The 19,629-nt window shown below is 35.2% G+C and overlaps 1 protein-coding gene across 1 annotated transcript in view; it reads left to right on the plus strand.

The window, feature by feature from the left end:
• Positions 1–10,576: 10,576 nt before the first annotated feature.
• Positions 10,577–19,629, plus strand: part of LOC107700668 (transcription factor HIVEP3-like) — a 76,543-nt gene continuing 67,490 nt past the window's right edge. The window contains exon 1 of the mRNA XM_016502405.1: positions 10,577–10,848. The gene's annotated coding sequence lies outside the window, so the exon portion shown is untranslated. The remainder of the gene's footprint in view (positions 10,849–19,629) is intronic.

Consider the following 19,629-nt stretch of genomic DNA (forward strand, 5'->3'; position numbering starts at 1 on the left):
TTTATTTCAAACCTATGAAAAAGTGCCTTTGCTGTTTTATAACATTTAATTTTTCATACCATGGACAATATTGCTCATTTCATTATTTCAGTAGAAGTACTATTTCAGTGATATGGTGTTGTTCAATCTGTGCTAATGCTGTATGTATTTCAATAAACTCATGTAAAGTGTTGGTTAGTCAGAGTGGAGTCTTTACAAATCTTGCACTTCATTATTGAAAATTAATTATCAAGATGAGATATATTTTTTATATATGTTAATTATGTTATAATTGTTGAGCCCTGAACTTCAATCACTGATATTGGATGTCAAAATTTTGCTGAACATTTAAATCAAGTCTGAAACAACAGAATGAGAAGGTTGTATTTTTATTTGTCTGTCTGGCCACCAGGTGGAACTGATGTTCTGCTGATTTTATCTTCCATGCCATGAATGATATTCATTGCTCAATACGGATGGTCATCACTGGTCGAACAATGTAGCCTTTAATTACTTGATACTACTCCAGTTATGCAATTTCATATCAGCACTTTTTCATAGATAAAAAGTCCCATCAGTGACTTCAGATAGTGACTTAATTATTGTTTTTACCTCCACCAATATGTCATTTAAGCGCTGATGTTCGTCTTTCTCCATCTGTCTATGCTTTTTTTTGTTCACCCAATTTAGTCTCAGTGCCCCAAACTGGCCTCATTGTCCATAAAACCCTCTTCCAGTTACAAGCAATAATCACGCTCACAATTGTGTAGCCTTTGGCAACGTTTACAGCAAAAACGTTACTTTACTATTGCCAGAGAAAACTAAGAAAAACAGGCTTGAAAATCTGTTTTGAAAGTAGCGATACCAAAAGGGAGCGTGCTTCGTGAATTCCTCTCAGTGCTGGAGATGTTTTGAGTGGCTTGTGGATAAGAAAGGGATTGAACATTACATGCTTTTGGGCCCTGCAAATCAGGCCTCTCTTCTCAAATGTGTGGTTTATCAGTTGGCAGCTTGACTAAGCATAGTTAATGTTTGCTTATGCAAGAGTGTTTTACTAATAGTGTGATATTTTTCTGCACACTTGTGTAACACTAGCGCAACAGAAGGACGGCTGAGGTCTGTATCTGTAGGTCAGGGTTCCATGATTCTCTCTGTGGTTTTCCTTTAGAACCAGGTGGGTGTGTTACAGACCTATGAGACAACGCCAAGAGCTCAGCTGTGCTTTATTGACCCTCTGTAGGCAAGCTATGGGGTATTTCATGTGGTTTTATAAGAGCAGTGAAGTCAAAATATTGATTGGCATACAATGAAACATTTATGAAAGTTATCACTATTTAAAGCAATTTCTAAGATTGGCCTTGCTCTTAACCCAAGGTTCATTACATTAGCTAATGGTATGTACGATTTCCTTGCATCAGTCTTTCTTACAGCCTCAAATGGAAAAGAAAGGAAAAGAAGCGCACACTATATGGCCATACCTTGAAATTCAGCAAAATTGACTCTATTTACTTTCTTAATACAAGTTCTTAGTCTTATTTTGTATGACTCATCAACAGTGACGCATTACAAGTAACACGGGTAAAGTAATTAGTAGTAATGCATTACTTTTTAATTTACAAGGAAATATCTGAGTTCAAATAAGTAACACCAGATTGTTTTCCCATTTATTGATGGACAGCTCTCCTGTTCCCATGTTGATAGAAATCATGAGTAAGTGCAGAGGCATTGTGTGTGCTGTGTAAACATGATTGTTACTGTGCTTCTAGACTAAATGTGAACATCCATTTACTCATCTCATTTGCACAAAAACAGATTCAGTATTCCTCAAAATTAATAAAAACCGTGAAAAGCAAACTCAGAATATTACACAAACCTGCAATAATTAAATATGTTAAAGGTGACAAGGATGCCCATTTTCCACAAGTTGGTATATGATTCTTTAGAATTATCATGAAATGTCTGTAACATACTTTGGTTTAAAACCCTTATCTTCCATGGGGTGTGTCGACACAAGATGTGTGAATTGTTGCCTTGGACTCTGTATATGGCTCAGAGGTGATCTTATTCAAATAGCTAGATATCTACATAGAAACCAGCTGCAAATTGAAACAGCTCGCTGGATGACACCATTTCAGACTCAGACAGCCCATAACGAACTGGCAGTGTGTTTTCTTTTCAGCTTTTCTGAGCTGGCAGACACACCAGAAACCTAACTAAATACAAAAAAAAAAAAAACCTAAGAGAGTGAAATTTATTTTTTATTTTTTTTGTGAGCAAGAAGAAAGTGTTGAACTTTCTTCTCTTATGTCCTATTCTTCATGCAATCCAGAATGGCAGCACAGCTGAGAGGTTTGTTTGAGCACTTTTGGTGTGAAAGGGCTTTTACATTTGCCAAAAGCAGAGCTTTTTTATATTAAAAACAAACAAGCAAGCCCAGGCCAGATGAGAAAAAGTAATGCAAAAGTAATTTAACACATTACTTTCCATAAAAAGTAACTAAGTAATTAGATACTTTTTAGGGAGTAACACAATATTGTAATGCTTTATTTTTAAGTAACTTTCCCCAACACTGCTCATCAAACTGCAAAGAAAAAACTGCATATCTGCTGCAATATTTCAATATTTCATTTAAAAAAAAAACTGAAATTACCTTGCTTTTCTGCTATGAAAATCGGAGCAGGGAAAATAATGTTAAAGCCAGAAAAAATCTATTTAGACAGTTTTAGGCATGTAGGTTTTCAACCAGGGGGCCATGAAGGTACTGCAGGGGGTCTGCAGAGAATATGTTTTTAAAACACATTAAATTTTCTTAAAGAATTTTTATTATGTTTATAGTTATTTGGATTAACATTTAATGAATTGATTGTGAACTTGCATTTGGGTCTCAAATTATTTCATAATCAAATTAGTTCCAGATAAATAAAATCAAGTCTCGCCTTATTTATTTATTCAGAAATTCACTACCTTTCAAACATTTAGGGTCAGTCAGTTTTTATTTTATATGTTTTTTTGTTTTTTTTTGCAACATTGTTACAAGAATTTATTTCAAAAGAAATGCTGGTCTTTTAAACTTTCTACACATCAAAGATCCTGAAAAAAATGGTTTCCACAAAAATACTAAGAATCACAACTGTTGACAACATGTACAACATAATAAGAAGAAATGTTTCTTGAGCACCAAATCAGCATATTCAAAATATTTGTGAAGGATCATGTGACACCGAAGAGTAATGATGCTGAAAACTGAGCTTTGCATCACAGGAATAAAATAAATCTTAAAATATATTAAAATAGAAAACAGTTCATTTAAATTTTTATAATATATTAAATTTTACTCTATTCTTGATCAAATGAAGCCTTGGTGAGCATAAAAGACTTCTTTCAAAATCTTACTGAAAACGGTCACATAACCGAAGTTAAATGGTTTGCGAGTCCTATTTCACTTTGACTTAAAATGAACTAAAGAGAGATAGAGGATTGAAATGGCCATTGCTATATTTTACCGACACTAGCAGCCAATGAGTAGAGACGGTAATGACTCTGATGCTGAAAAATAAAGACAGAGAGCTAATGTGTTTTTGCATAGATAAAGCTTCCCAATTAGCGATGAGATATTGACTGAATGCTCTGTAGGATGTTACTCTTGATCCACATAGCTGCTGCGTCACAGAACTCTCTATCAGCTTGGCTACCAGAGTGTACAGTTGATTTTGGCTGCGGTAGTGGAGTATAATATTTCACACTGTCTTTGTCCTCATTTTTAATCAGGTCTGTCTCGTAGCTGATGCCAGAAACCTTTGGTTTCTTCTTGTTAGAGTTCAGCATCTTGGGACTCTGCCTAGTATGGGACAGAGATTCTAAGAACTATGTATGAACTTGGTGCCAACTCAAAACCTCGTGAAAACACGGTCAGAGGATAATAAATGTGTCAGTGAGGGTATGTTTGTCTCTCTATACTTTTCAAATGGGGCTTTGCAGCTGTCCAGGGCCGGAACTATGTGTCTTTCTCCATGCCAGACTAAAACAAACTTGATATTAGATGAAATCAGAGTAAGCATGAAGCATTCTTCTATGTTATAATGATTTTACTATGAGAATGACAAATATTTTCAAAGTTTGGGGTCAGCAAGATATTTTTTAAAAGAAATTATTACTTTTATTCAGCAAGGATGCTTTAAAAATATCAAAAATGACAGTAAAAAAAATTTAATTCTGTCTTTTGAACTTTCTATTTATCAAAGAATTCAGAAAAAATGTATTAGTTATAAAAAATCAATAAAAAAAAATCTTTAGCACTAATTCAGCATATTAGAATGATTGACACTGCTGAAAATTCAGCTTTACCAGAATAAATTACATTTTAAAATATATTTATATAGAAAACTTTATTTATTTGATTTTTCATTAAAAAAATGCAGCCTTCGTGAGCAAAAAAGACTTCTTTCAGAAACAAAACTCATACCAACCCCAAACTGTTGAACAATGATGTGTGTCTTTCCTGTTTTCTCCATTAACAATTTGGAAACACCAACCTAATATGGTTAGCTGGTCTTTCAGGCTGTTTTGGGTGTGTAAACCAGTGTAAACCAGCTAAGACAAACAAACCATGCTGTGTATTCATCAGGGACATTCTTGAGTTTTAAGTCCGAATAATGCAGTGTTTCTCCCTGAATTCTGAAGTAATGTGTTCTTCTCACTGTATCATTTCCCAGCCTATTAGAATGATTGACTGCTGAAAATTCAGCTTTACCAGAATAAATTACATTTTAAAATATATTTATATATAAAACTTTATTTATTTGATTTTTCATTAAAAAAATGCAGCCTTCGTGAGCAAAAACGACTTCTTTCAGAAACAAAACTCATACCAACCCCAAACTGTTGAACAATGATGTGTGTCTTTCCTGTTTTCTCCATTAACAATTTGGAAACACCAACCTAATATGGTTAGCTGGTCTTTCAGGCTGTTTTGGGTGTGTAAACCAGTGTAAACCAGCTAAGACAAACAAACCATGCTGTGTATTCATCAGGGACATTCTTGAGTTTTAAGTCCGAATAATGCAGTGTTTCTCCCTGAATTCTGAAGTAATGTGTTCTTCTCACTGTATCATTTCCCAGCCCACTCTTCATAAAAGCTTATGTTGTTCTCTCAGAGCTGCACACACAATATCTTATATGAGAAACAAACTTTGGAAGAGGCATAAAAGAAAAATAACTCCCCTCATCAATTCATATAAACTACTTACTCCTGTCTGGAAACTCTCCCTTTCTGGCAGGCTTGCCTAACAATGAACAAGGGAGAGAGACACATCAACAAAATGATTTCACTCCCCCAGCACCAGCACACACACACACTGACTCAGCAGTGCTGCAGGATGTTCTGTCTCTGCTTTGACCCTCTCTGCTCCTCTGAGTTCCCAGAGCCAGACTGGCAAGTGTATCTCCAGGGATCCCTTTGACCCAGTGTGAAATCACAATGCTGATACTCAGCCTGCTATCAATGGGCTGTGACGTGCAGTTGTGCATTTTCACAACAACAGTTTCACTAAAAAAAATCGTGGTCATTGTCTGCATCATTAAAACTGAATATTTCAACATTTCAGGGACCAAAAAACTCTCACGTATGCAGAGTACAATATTATTCTATTCGTTTTGATCATCTGAAAAAGCAAAAGTTCTCTAAATTCTATCTATCTATCTATCTATCTCTCTATCTATCTATCTGTCTATCTATCTATCTATCTATCTCTCTATCTATCTATCTGTCTATCTATCTATCTATCTATCTATCTATCTATCTATCTATCTATCTGTCTGTCTGTCTGTCTGTTTTTCTGTCTGTCTATTCGTCCGTCCATCTATACACATTTACCCAGCCGATAAACTGTGATTGTTCACTTTATATCAGTCAGATGCCTATTTCCTGTCTAAGTGGGTGGTTTACTCCAGGATTAGCCACAGTATGACCCATTGATTGGCTTTGGGAGGCTAATACGTTCCTAACATGCTCCAGGAGTTACACCACAAGCAGTAAAGAAGTTTCAAAAACAATCATTTCATTTCCTGTGAGTCTTCTGTTTTTATGTGACCATTTGAGAATCTACAAAACCAGCTGCAACTGGTATTTAGAACAAAATCTTTTTGAGAGGAGAAAAAATCATTTTGAGAGCAACTGTACTCGATTTGCAGACACTGCTCTTATAGTGAAATAACTGAAAGCGGCTGTCAGAGGTGTAATTGCATTCTAAGTGTAAAACCCAAGCACATTGGATTAGACTACAGTATGGAGCAAAGCTAATTGAGTTTTGGTCCTGCTGGCACATGTATGCTGGAAACATTTATCCAACATTACCACCCATTAGACTCCACAAAACCCAGAGTCTGGCAGCAGAGTGGCAGAGGATTGTGATGCCTTCATATAAGGGTGGATTTATCTGCTCTGAAGCCCAAGACCAAGAAACCGCCTCTTTGCTGCACTATGCAAAATACATAAATTATCCACATGGGCATGATACAAAAGGAAACTTCTTAGGGAATATAAAGGTCATAGATGAAAACACAAGATAATATTTGTAGCTCCTCACTGTCAGGCTCATATCTTGCATGTGTGTTTATTCAATATTTTGACTATATGGCTATATATCCATACATGACATTTTACTATGTTTAAATCCATTCTGCAGATCCTCCTTCATAATCAGATTTCATCTCTGCCTGTTCATCAAATGATATTGTCAGCCATTATATGGAATACATTTGGGAAAATATGAACTCCATGTAATGGGAGAAGGCTCAGATGTACATACTGCAAGTAATGGACAATGAAAAATCAGATACTACAAGGGTGATGTGTGCATTACCAACATAGAGAGATATATTACAACCTATTGATTTTACTTTCCGCTATTATATTGCATGTGTATTATAATCAAATATTTACACACATGATATGTAGGGTCAGTATATAATGTCTCATGTCCCTTACAAAAAGTATTCTAGAAGTACTGCTTCATTGTTAACTAAAACTAAAATGAAACTAAAACTGTGAAAAATTGTTTTTTAATTGAAATAAACTACAAATATTAGATGAAAAACATCAGCTTAAAAAAACTATTTATTAAAAAAAAAAAAAAAATGTCGCCTTAGTAACTAACTTAAATAAAATAGATTTAAGTTGAAGTACTAATATTACTAAATGTAACCATATTACTAAATGCGGTTTATCACATCTGAAACAGAAATATTGGGATTTTTAAATGTTTTTTTTCTAGGTCACTAACATAATATAATATATTATATTATATTATATTATATTACACTATACAAATAGTTAATCATTTCATTTCCATTATTCATGCCCCCCAAAAAATGAAAACTGTATTATATATGCCACAATACTTTTTTGTAAGTGATGGCTAGATTATTTAATGCATTACTTTTATCGTTACTCCACTGATAGTATCCTTTTCCGAATGTTTTATTTCACTCCTGCATTGTCTTTGACTCTCTTTGTGTTCCTGCAGCAGGCAGCATTGTTTCTCTCTGTCTCACTCTCTATGTCTCTGTCTCTCTCTCGCTCTCTTTGGCAGGCTGCTGTGTGCCGTGCACAGGCGCAGCCTGGCTCTGTGGGGAGGCTGATCTAGTTATATAACAGTCGGTGCAGTCGTTGTCTGCTGGAAGATGAGCATGCAGGCATCCCTGTTACATAAGCCTGTTAGGATCAAATTGTCACACTGTGGTGCATTCACAACACAGTGTCCTTGCTACTGTGCTTCTCTCTCTTGCTTGCTCTTGGGAAAGAAAGCCCAACATAAGGATGGTCCAATGTAGTTCAAAGACCGTGAACTGTGCAATCACGGTTCTGCCAATCACAACAGACCTCTCTGTATGGCCTAAACCCCCCACCCATGCGGCCGTCATGCACCTCACAGCCACACGCCCAGTCAGGTGTCCTGTTTGACTCAGACGAGGACGGCGACTGTCATGACGATGGAGCCAGCAGCCCTCTCGTTCTCCACAGGCAGTCTGAACGACAGTGGCATCCAGTGACAGGATCAGGCAGCTGAGGGCTATGACTCATCACCTGAATGCCAGGTGAACTTTACCGGACACCTAAGAGTCTCCAGGAGTCCGTCTAAGCCTTCTAAATACACAGCGTTGACCCCACTGAGATGGTGAGAGTCTCACCTAATCTCTTCACTAATTTTAGAGCCAGAACGTTGACCTATTCAACAGCAAAACATTCAGTCCGACGTTATTGTGACATCACTGGGCTTTACGGTGGAAAAATGCACAATAACGTGCTGGTTTTGTCATGCAATGTCGCTCTAATTGACCCCACGGTGACCTTCTTACGCATTCAAGTTTTGCTAGTTTTCACTCAGTTCCTCAAGCACCACTATTGTGCTTCCTTGAAAGTAATTTGACTCTTGTGAAATAAATATATAAAAAAGCACAATAACAGGTTGGAGGCCCAGCAGGCGTTGAGTTGAACTAGAACGAAAATTAAACAAACACTATGAAAAATTATTTTTGTTAACTGAAGTGAAGCTGAAATAAAATAGAAATATTGGATTAAAAAACTTGCATTTAAAAAATCTGAACTAAAATGACTAAAACTGTCTAAACTGACTAAAAATATAATATAATATAATATAATATAATATAATATAATATAATATAATATAATATAATATAATATAATATAATATAATATAATAATGAAAATAAATTAAAGCTACATTTATAGTAAATGAAAACAAAAACTATTAAAAATGACAAAAGTGCATAACAAGCTTGCTATACAGTAAAATCAAATTGAAAACTGAAAATATTATAGTAAAAGTTAATTGAAAATATTAATAAATACTATAGTATTACATCAAAAAATCTTAAATTAACACTGGGTGTTATCAGATGTAATACAATGGCACTACAGTTGAGTCCAAAAGTCTGAGACCACATAAAAAATATGGTATTCAATATCTTATTTAAACCTAGAAATGAACAGAAAGTTGGGAGTTTTGAAAATTATTATTCTTACACATTCAAATTTTTGCTCAGTTCCTCAAGCACCACTGTGCTTCCTTGAACGTAATTTGACTCTTGTAAAATAAATATAAAAAAGCATAATAACAGGTTGGAGGCCCAGCAGGCTTAGTGTTTGGAAAGCTATATTTATGCCCAGTAATTAAACTGTCCTTGGGCTATTGACCCAGCACTACATTTGCATCCTTTAAACAAAGCATTCCTTTGTCAACCGTTTGTCATATGGTAGTCAGGGTGACTGTTTAGATTCATAGAGTGTTGTGAATACTGTAGTATATTCAGAGACAAACAACAGAACAGATACCCAAGCTTCATTGTGTTTCGCTGAACTCAACTTACACGGTCTGGGAATTTTTTAAGGCTGTGATCAAACCGAGTCCTGTGTTGGTGGGGCAATAAGGAAGTAATCTGATTGGAAATATAAATCCAACAAGGAAAATGAAAAGACAACTAATTCCCAGCAGATTTGGTGCGGCTTTGAGCTTTTTAGAACTTCTTTCTTGGGAATTGGTATACAAAGGGCCTTTGGAAAGTTTTGGGGAAACATGGAGTGATAATTTACTACTTAGGTTTGTTTTTATAATATACTTGGGAATAGCTGCACTTTCCTGGGAGTTTAGTAATGTTCTGGTTTACTTTTCCTCCATGCCCCTGGGAAAGAGTTAAATGAATGAAAGTCCATGCTGATGGTTAACCCCACTAATAGTCCCCATGTGGGCCATGCTACCATTAGTGCAACTGAGAAGCTTCAGTCCTACTAAAGAGCTCAACTGAGTCAGGGAATTGTGCTGACATAAGCAACCCAGTACGCATCCCCCAGATGGGCTTGCTCATGAAACACTTGCTCTGTTTGTGTTAAGGCATTCTCACCCTATATTCCATAAAATATGTGACTTTGGTTATGATCACAGTTACTAATATCAATTTAGCTGATATTCCACAAGCAATTAGAAATAATATCAATTATATGAAATTATTTGGAGTACTTGAAATAAGTATTTTATTAAGTATTTAATAAAATAAATAAAATAATAATATAGCTTTTTTTTTTTTTGAGTATTTATTGTGAATATTATCTACACTCATAATTACTCATCCTCATTTTGTTACAAGCCCAAAGATTGTATAATGGAGAAATCAAACACTTTTAAGCGTTTTTTTTATTATTATTATTATTATTATTATTATTTCATTAAATACAATACTGCAGAAAGAAAATAGAAAATCACAGGCTTAGAACAACATGAGGGTGAGTAATTCATGACAGAATTTTCATTTTGGGTAACTTGTCCCTTTAAAAATACATACAAAAATATGAGAACGTTTTAAACGCAGGAATATTGGTTGTTAATAATATCTAAACATGAAATGAAGAATACCGGGACAAGGAATTTTTGGAATGTTCCATGACGTCACCTCGCAGTGGCTGACAGCGAGGAAGGAGCTACAAATTAAGGTACTTTCTTCGGCCAATGGGCGTCGCGGAAGTATACTACCTCATGATTATTAATCACCCCTAGAACTGCGAGAGCACGGGAGGGGGCGGGACCGGGACCCCCGGGGCGTCGCGTGCAGGGTGGTGCGGTGTGAACTGTTTGCGTTGCGCGACACTGTGGCTGTTGTTTTTGCGCTGATCAGCTGAACGTATGATACGCGCTTCGAGTTTGACAAGCAGGAGGGGAAGCCCTGTTGGCTCGCGAGCGTCTAAATAACGCCGAGAGAGGCGTCAGCGACGATTCCGGTTGACAAGCGATGGGATGCGGACCACGACACGCTGCCCTGAAGAGTAAATGGCTACAGCAACGCCAACAACTGTGTCAGGTATGGTGTAGCGTGTAAATGTTTTGTGTTTCTTCATATACGTCTATTTTGGTGAATTGGTAAGCATATTTAGTAAGTGTTTTCCTTTGATGTATTGATTAGGCAGGAATAACATTTGGTAAGTCTGTTAGTAAAACTTAGACGTGGCGTTTTGCAGGAATTACTGTTTTAAGTGAAAATCGTAGAAGCTATTACACTTTTCATACGTTAAATATGAAGATTGACTTCCTGTAAACAATGCGGCACGATATGAGTCAAATCAGCTGTCTGGATTGTTCAAACAAGTTGAGAAATGTAGCGCGAGCCCATGGTTTTGTCCCGATGGTCAGCCAGGAATAACGTTTTGCTACATTAGAGTAACATGGCAAACCACAGACCGCAGGAATCTGACACTCTTTCCTAATTCTTGGAAATGATTGAACATAGACGGAGTCCCCTGCTGTGTGTGGAGTATACAGTGAGCACTGGACGTTTGCTCATAAAGAAATGATGGTTAAAGGGGTAGTTCACTCAAAAACTGTTAATTATTCACCTTCATGGTTTTCCAAACTCGCATGACTTTCTTCCGTCGAACACAAAGCGAGATGTTAAGCGGTATGTATCATGTTAGGGACTGATAAGCCTCAGTCATCATCCACTTCCATTGTAACTTTTTTCCATACAGTGAAAATGAGGCTGTCATTGTTCCTAACATATAATTAAATAAAGTCATGCACGGTAGAAACAACACGAGGCTCAGGAAATTTTAGAAGAACTAATGTTTCGAACAGTCAAAAAATCTCTGGGGGAAAAAATAGTTAGTCGAACACTGGTAGAAACAACACGAGGCTCAGGAAATTTTAGAAGAACTAATGTTTTGAACAGTCAAAAAATCTCTGGGGGAAAAAATAGTTAGTCGAACACGTTTTGTGAACGATTATGAACCATATGAAAAAAAAAACTGGAACAATACATTCACTAATCCGGTTCTCTAGTTCAGTCATACATATTTATAAATGATTTTTGAAGTGTAAAGTTGGCATGAAAATGTACGCTATTTATTTTCTAAATGCATGTATAGATCTTATTGTGAACAAATTAATCTGTGCATGCTTCATTTAAAAAAATAAAAATAAAAATTGACCTCGTAATGTTTAATGAAAATGTCATAATTGGACCTTTCGGTGAAAACAACTGACTTTTCAGGACTTATCCAATCATTTTGTCCATTTAAATCCTGCCCCTTCGAGCTCATGGTCATCTGCCTCCACTTTTGAGTACAACGCCCACATTTCAAAATCCAATCCACAACCAATGCATAGAACCTTAGAAGTCCCTGCCCTATTTTTCTTTTGCGATAATCCATTTCACTCAGATGTATGTCACAATAAGGAGGAACCGATCTGTCGCTACTTTCATTTCATTGTGACTTTAACATCAACACTGGTTTAAAAAGTGACGTTATAGTCTGGGAGGTTTGCTTAGAAAATATATCATAATTAACTTATTATGATCATCTTTCATATTGTGATTATATAATCATGCACTCTTCTTGATGTCAGGGACTATATGTTTGATACAGGCTGGTTTTGTTTGGAGTCAACTCTCTAATGTGATGCAAACAGTTTCCATTATATCAAGTAACATGAAGAACTTGGCTTCGTTTGCCTCTGACACAGTTGGCTAGAGCTAGTTTCCTTTAATGCAGTGTGTGGTGGTGTGGAGGGAGTGTATTTTTGAGTGTATCAGCACAAAGCGAAGAACTCTGCGATTGAGACATGTTATTGCTTGAACTAGGTGGCAACAGTGCTTGAGCAGAATCTAAAGGGAGGAATGGTGTTGGCCTCTTTCCTTTTTTTATTTACCGTAATGTCCCGTAATACCACTTTTCATTTTCATTATGAATCCCTGTTTGCAATTTGGAATATTTTTAAGTGACTTTTTGGCAACAGTGACTGGATACAAGGTGTTAATAGCTGATGTGAGCAAACTTTCAGGTGTGATCATAGAAAATATTTATAATGCTTAGATGAATAGTTCACTCAAAAAAAAAAAAGATTTAGAAAATTGAAAATTTTCCCGTGGACTAGAAAATAATTTATGAAAATCTTCATGGGGTCTTTTTCCATAAAAAAAAAAAACAGCTCATAGTGACCAAAATGTGTAAACAATCCAGTGATTGCATTAAAAATCGCATACTCTCCAAGTAATTTAAAGGGGTCATGACATGTTTTTCATGCCTGAGGTGTAATTATAGTATTACTAAAGGTTTTTGGACAAAAAGCATTGTGATTTATGACCTTTTTTCACCCCGTTTCTTATCCTTTGACTGAAACAGTCGGTTTTGGGGTGTTTTCCCTTTAAGAGCTCAGTGTAACCACCCACTTTTATGATTGGCTAACATCCATTACTGCCATTACCGTTTTAAAAATAGTTTTTACATGAAATACGTTACTTACAGTTTGTGGCATCGTTGTTGGCATGGCCTGATTTTTGAGCAAAAGTAAAGCCAGCATCATACTGCGATTTGTTCTCAAAACAGTCAACGGTGAAATGTACTGAACACACGTGTAAATTAGCACTGACTTGACTGGGGCGTTCGCTAGAAATAAACTGAATCCATTTTTCTCTGACATCGGGAATCGGGATCCTTCGGCAGCGTATACAAACATGTTGTTTTTCCACAGCCAGGAACGGCACATCGTCTGCCTGGCATTGCAATCTTTTTCAGTGTCACCAACTATATAGTAGGGAAGTATGCATATTCGGATGCAGCCAGTCTGATTCATGAATCGTTCATGAGTCTGATTTATGTACTGGGTCTGTTGAAAAGTACTCATTCAAAACTGACTCCCTGCATTTGAATATGACTTCCCTATTATGCATGTTAGAAAGTATGCTCTTTGTACACTATATAGTGTGCAAAAAAATATGGTACATCATGGGCAGTATGTTTGAATACACAGTATTAATAAACAATTAGCGAATAAATACCTGGATGACATTCTACTTCCATTCTTTTTTGTTCCACATAGAATGACATAAACATGAGTAATTACTAATAATTGACAGAATATAAATTTTTGGGTGAGCTATCCCTTTAATAATTCTCATAGATGGCCCTATTATATTGAAATAAACTATTTCTAAAGAAACAGAATTTTAATTGTGTATCTTCCTTATAATGGTTTCATTAGAAAAGAGCATGGCAAGGTCAAAAAAAACATTTGTAACTTTCGTAGTCAAACTCTCTTGAAATCCACGGAGGTTGCAGAGGTTAACGGCCGCGTGTCGCCAGTAAGCGTGAGAGAATCTTTAATGACCATTGCTTTCCTCGTTAGGCAGGACACCGCAGCACCTGTGGTGTGCTCTAACCTTCAGACTAATGAGCTGTTGGCTGAATTTCGTCTTGAAGTTTTCCCTGGCTTTAACTGCTCCATTTACATTTCTTTCACATGCAAAATGGAGCACATGAAAGATATGTCTCAGTACAACAATGGCATTGAAATTCACACTGTGAAGAAAAATAATAACGTTCTCTGCTGATGTTAATGTCCTTTGTTTAATGCCAGCATGCCACAAGGGCACCATCAGTGGCGGATGGCATGAAGTGTTGTAGATCTGAGGAAGAACTCACTGGCCATTATCACAGTATGTGCCTAGTGCCTTGTCTTTATTAGCCCTCACTAAATCGTTTTTCTCCTCTTCACCTCATTATCAAACATATTCACAAACATAAACGCTTGTGGACATCAAGTTCGCCGTTTGCTTCTCCCCCTGCCCACACTCCTGTAGCAAGTGTTTTTTTTTTAAACTTCGAACAGGCTTACTTTACCTAAGACGTGCTGCAGTACAGATATTTGACACATTTAAAATGTTGCTTGAATGCAGAGACAAATTACTCGAAATAACTTAACTGGCCAGAAAAATATCTCTTTTGATTTAGACACTGATTATTTAATTATTACCAGGACAATCGTTCATAAAGTTTTTTTTTTGATATCATTGAGAACTTGCATGTTCTTTTATTAAATATTCTGACTCATTTTGTAACGCTTAAGTCCAGTGGTTTTTAAACTTTTTGATGCTTTATTAAGTTAACAGCAGTGTTATTTTAGTATGATATGCTGTTGGATTTTTGGTAAAACTTTAGTATGGGGAACATACATCCACTATTAACAGCTTTTGCCTGAACAAACTCTGAATTTACTGCTTATTAATAGTTAGTTATGTAGTTGTCGTAGTGGTTAAGTTAAGGTATGGGGTATAGGATTAAGGGATGTAGAATATGATCATGCAGAATAAGCCATTAATATGTGCTTTATAAGTACTAATAAACAGCCAATATCCTACTAAAAAGCAACTAGTTAATAGTGAGAATTGAACCCTAAAATACAGTGTTACCATAGTTTTGATTAATACTTTGAATTAGATTCTATTTTTATTGTCTGGTTTCACTTTAAAGTTAAAGTTTTAGTAAATTTGTTGTGTTTTGTGATTAAAAAAAAAAAATATGTATGTACAGTTTTTATTCATTTTTATTAGTTTTAGTTATTTTAGAACTTAAAGTTAAACTAAATGAAAATGAGAAATGTTGCATTGGCAACTAGCTGAAATAAAGTAAGTTAATAATTTATTTTAAGTTATCATTTATATTGTTTCAGGTAACAAAAATGTATTGTATTTAAGTTTTTAGTTTTAATGATAATATTCCTGGTTAACTGCTTCTTAATGTTAAAAACTAGCGCTGTACATAATATCGCAGTTAATCGATTATGTTTATATCATGATTTCTGACCAGTCTTTACAAAGCAGAATGATACTGTAACTATCAAATTTGGTCAGTGCGAATGAAAAGTTAAGAGTACACTTAACTTTTAACACATTTAACCATATTTAAATGCAATTATTTTGTACTGCAGCAGTCAGTAGAATTTATAATATAATCTGTAATTGTAATATTGTATTACATTTTTTTTTGTCTTCTGATAGAAAGAGCCATTGCATTTTTATAGAAGTGCAATAATATTGAAAATTCTAAATTCTTGATGGAATTTGGATAAACTAAAAAAAATGTATTCCACAGTAGCCCTCCAAGTATGGACTCTGGTTAATATACAAACTGCTTTATATTTTGTTTAGAAATGTGCCAAATATCTGAAATATAGGAAAGTGTTCTTTAGGGACACCGTATCAGCAGCACAGTAGGAAAACCGAATCATCATCCTGTCAGGTATGTTACTGAAGAAAGATAAGAACTTAGCCGTAATCTTAAACAACCCAAACTGATTAAATGCCCAGTCATCACACCACACCGTTCCCTACTGAGGGTCCTCCAGTGACGTACGGCAGCCTGTGAAGAGAGGAGAAATGAATGGGAATGTCTGGAAAGGGCAGTAAGTGCTATAATTCCACAGTGAATGAGCCCGATGTCTCTCGTCGAAAAATTGACACCTGAACACTCACTCTGTGCTGCCTCTGGTGTAGTAATGTAATAGCAAGAGAACAGGAGGTGATTGTCACCATCAAACTGCCTACCTCCCTCATGCTGGCATCCTGTTTATGAAAGCATTCCTGCTGCTGCTGAAGAAGCACATATACAGTTGGGCCCAAAAGTGAACAAAGCTAAAATAGTTTTGAATTTTAATTTAAAGGTACACTTTAAAGTTAATTTAAAGTATACCTACTTTTGGCACTCTAGAGATTAATAAACAAAGCTGCTTTCTTTTTGCCAAAGAACATTGTAGCCGGAGCTACTTCTGTCTGTTTATGGATATGATGAGGGCAGTTGTCATCCCCAGGCCTAAAATGGTCCAAATATAAACACTTACATTTATAACATTACGGTACACATATAATGAAACTACATTACATGCGTACTGTCGCGATTCAGGATAAAACCAAAAACCAGTTTGGAAGATGGATTCATGATGTATTCTCTCATTATATAAATTTTGTATATTTTGAACCAAAAAAAGTTACATAGTTGACCTTTTAATAATATATAAATATTTGTTTTATAATTTTGTTTTAAAGAAGCTAAATTTGAAAATTTTGAAATTATACTTAAATATTAAAACTTAATTTAAAATTCTGCATTCTTGCTTGCTTTTTATTTCATCAGTGTTTTTTGTAGTAAAATATACTATATATATATAATTATCAACTTGTGCTTTAGTGGAAGCCAGTGTTGTCACCGTTATCTAAAACTATTAAAAGTCATTTTCAGTAACTGAAATAAAATGTTAGATTGGCAACTAACTGAAATTGAAATAAGTTGAAACACTAAAATAACTACAACTAAAAAACGAAATAATTTTTTTTAAGATAAATAGAAAATTAAATAAAAATACTAAAAGGTAAAAGAATATTTAAAAAATCTAAAAATCTAAAAAAAAAGCTTAAAAATTTTAATAAATGCTATAATAGTATATATATATGTATGTATATGTATATGTATGTATATGTATATGTATGTATATGTATATATATGCATATATATATATATATATATGTATATACTATTATAGCATTTATTAAAATTTTTAAGCTTTTTTTTTAGATTTTTAGATTTTTTAAATATTCTTTTACCTTTTAGTATTTTTATTTAATTTTCTATTTATCTTAAAAAAAATTATTTCGTTTTTTAGTTGTAGTTATTTTAGTGTTTCAACTTATTTCAATTTCAGTTAGTTGCCAATCTAACATTTTATTTCAGTTACTGAAAATGACTTTTAATAGTTTTAGATAACGGTGACAACACTGGCTTCCACTAAAGCACAAGTTGATAATATAATATAATTTGTAATAATAAATATGTCATATTTAACATCTAATTTGTGTTAAATTAGTAAATATTGCAGAACATTTTATTCAACTTTCAGTTAACAAAAATAATTTTTAATAGTTTTAGTGTTAGTTAATTACAACACTGCCTTCCATTGAAACACAAGATGATAATGTAATTTGTAATGTATTTGTCGCATTTAACACATAGTCCTTCCACAACAGTTCCACATACCAGCTTGGGTACCATCACATACTTTACTACCCACATTCCAACCACACTCTCTGCATCGTACTTTCACAGGTCAATGGCTTTAGCTTCACGATGCTTAACATTTCGATGAGATCTTGTGTTGATTGGTTGGTTTTAGAGTTTAAAAACAATTTCTGTTTACAATTTTTTTTTTTTTTACAACTGTAAAATTTCAAATGATCACAATCTTAAAAGTACCAATGTGACTATTGTTCAAATGTTGGTTTGACAAAGCAAATGGAAGTCATTAGTTTTCAATGAGAGTTATCGAATTAAGTTGACATGGGCAACCATTGCTGATGCAATGTGGGCGTGCCCACCAATGTGGAAAAAGTTTTGAAAAGTTTAACTTTATGCAAATGAAAAACAGAAAACATTTGGAGTGCATACAGGCTGGGTTTGCTTATGCCTTGAAAATGCCTCATGTCTTTAAATTGCATCATTCTATCCGTAACACTTTAGTCGAATCATTTAGCCGCTTCTTATTGTGCAACATTTGGGTCAGGTGTTAGTGTTTGTGCTGTGCAGTTGTGTTGAACATCGTCTGGCATGATCCCAGGGGACTGTTGGCTACTAATGCTGATGAGGATTGCATTTCCTTGTCTGGTACAGGCAAGGATGGCTAACTCCCATAATGCAAATAACTATGTGCATGGCCAACACTAATGACAGCATAAACAATAACACATCATTGCATTCTATATTTTGTGTTGCACGTTTATTAGAACAGGCAGACGTAAATCAGGAATTATAGCTTGGGAGTTAATGAAGTAGGAGCAATAATTCCTCACTCTTCCCTCAGGTCCCTTGTTCTTTTTAATACTGATGTGTTTTTTTTTTTTTAATTGGTGTTCTTTAAAAGGTTCGTATTTTGTCCTGCACAGTTTCAAGACATCAAATGGCTCCCATTTGTCAGAGGCTGTCCTGGGCCGTACCCCCCAAAAAATACTCCTATTGGCAAAAGTGGAATCGTCAGTTTCTGCAGCGTAGTGACGACCAACTAAGCTGTGACAACTTAATATTAAAGGAATAGTTCCAAAAATGAAAAACTGATGGAAGTTTAGTTTAGTTTTGTTTTGCAGGCCTATTTCATTGCCACTACTTAATATGCATTTATATTATACCAGTGGCTAGTTCTCTTGCTCAATTGACCCTTATGTAGTCTGCATATAAATATTTCGGTCCAAGGATAGAATTTGATCCAATATGGTAGTTTTTGGATTGATGTACTTTAGAATTTCTTCCAGACTGACTTTGTTTACTGTTGTGTACAACGTTACCCAAAAGTAACATTTCGGTTATTTAGATTGGCCACAGCTGTGAGATTCGCTGGAGTGCAAAGACATTTGTCTGATGGGCTTTTGTCCGATGTTTGCAGTTTACTTGCATAATTATTGATTGGTCTGAAATGGATCGTATTGAATGGGAGGAGAACACTCGGCTCTTTCAGGTGTACGCTGTTGTACTGTGATATTTGAAACGGTCTTATCTTGTTGCTCTTAGGGTCAAATGTATATAATTTCCCAGAATCTGAGTGCTGACAACCAGGAGCGTCTCTTGACTTCAACATCATGCAGAAATAAGATTCTCTACCCCAAGGAAAGGCGATATTTTGTGAATCTGTCTGTCTTTTGCAAAGTCGGACTAAGGTCCAAGCTAAGACGACTCTCACACACATTGCTCCTCCCTACATCTCTTGTGGTCTTAGGGACAGGGGCGCGGGAAGATGTTTTCGGTTGGGGGTGCTGTGTGTGTCCGTGTTG

This window comes from Sinocyclocheilus anshuiensis, unplaced genomic scaffold (assembly GCF_001515605.1).
Source record: "Sinocyclocheilus anshuiensis isolate Anshui unplaced genomic scaffold, SAMN03320099.WGS_v1.1 scaffold782, whole genome shotgun sequence".
Taxonomy (NCBI): domain Eukaryota; kingdom Metazoa; phylum Chordata; class Actinopteri; order Cypriniformes; family Cyprinidae; genus Sinocyclocheilus; species Sinocyclocheilus anshuiensis.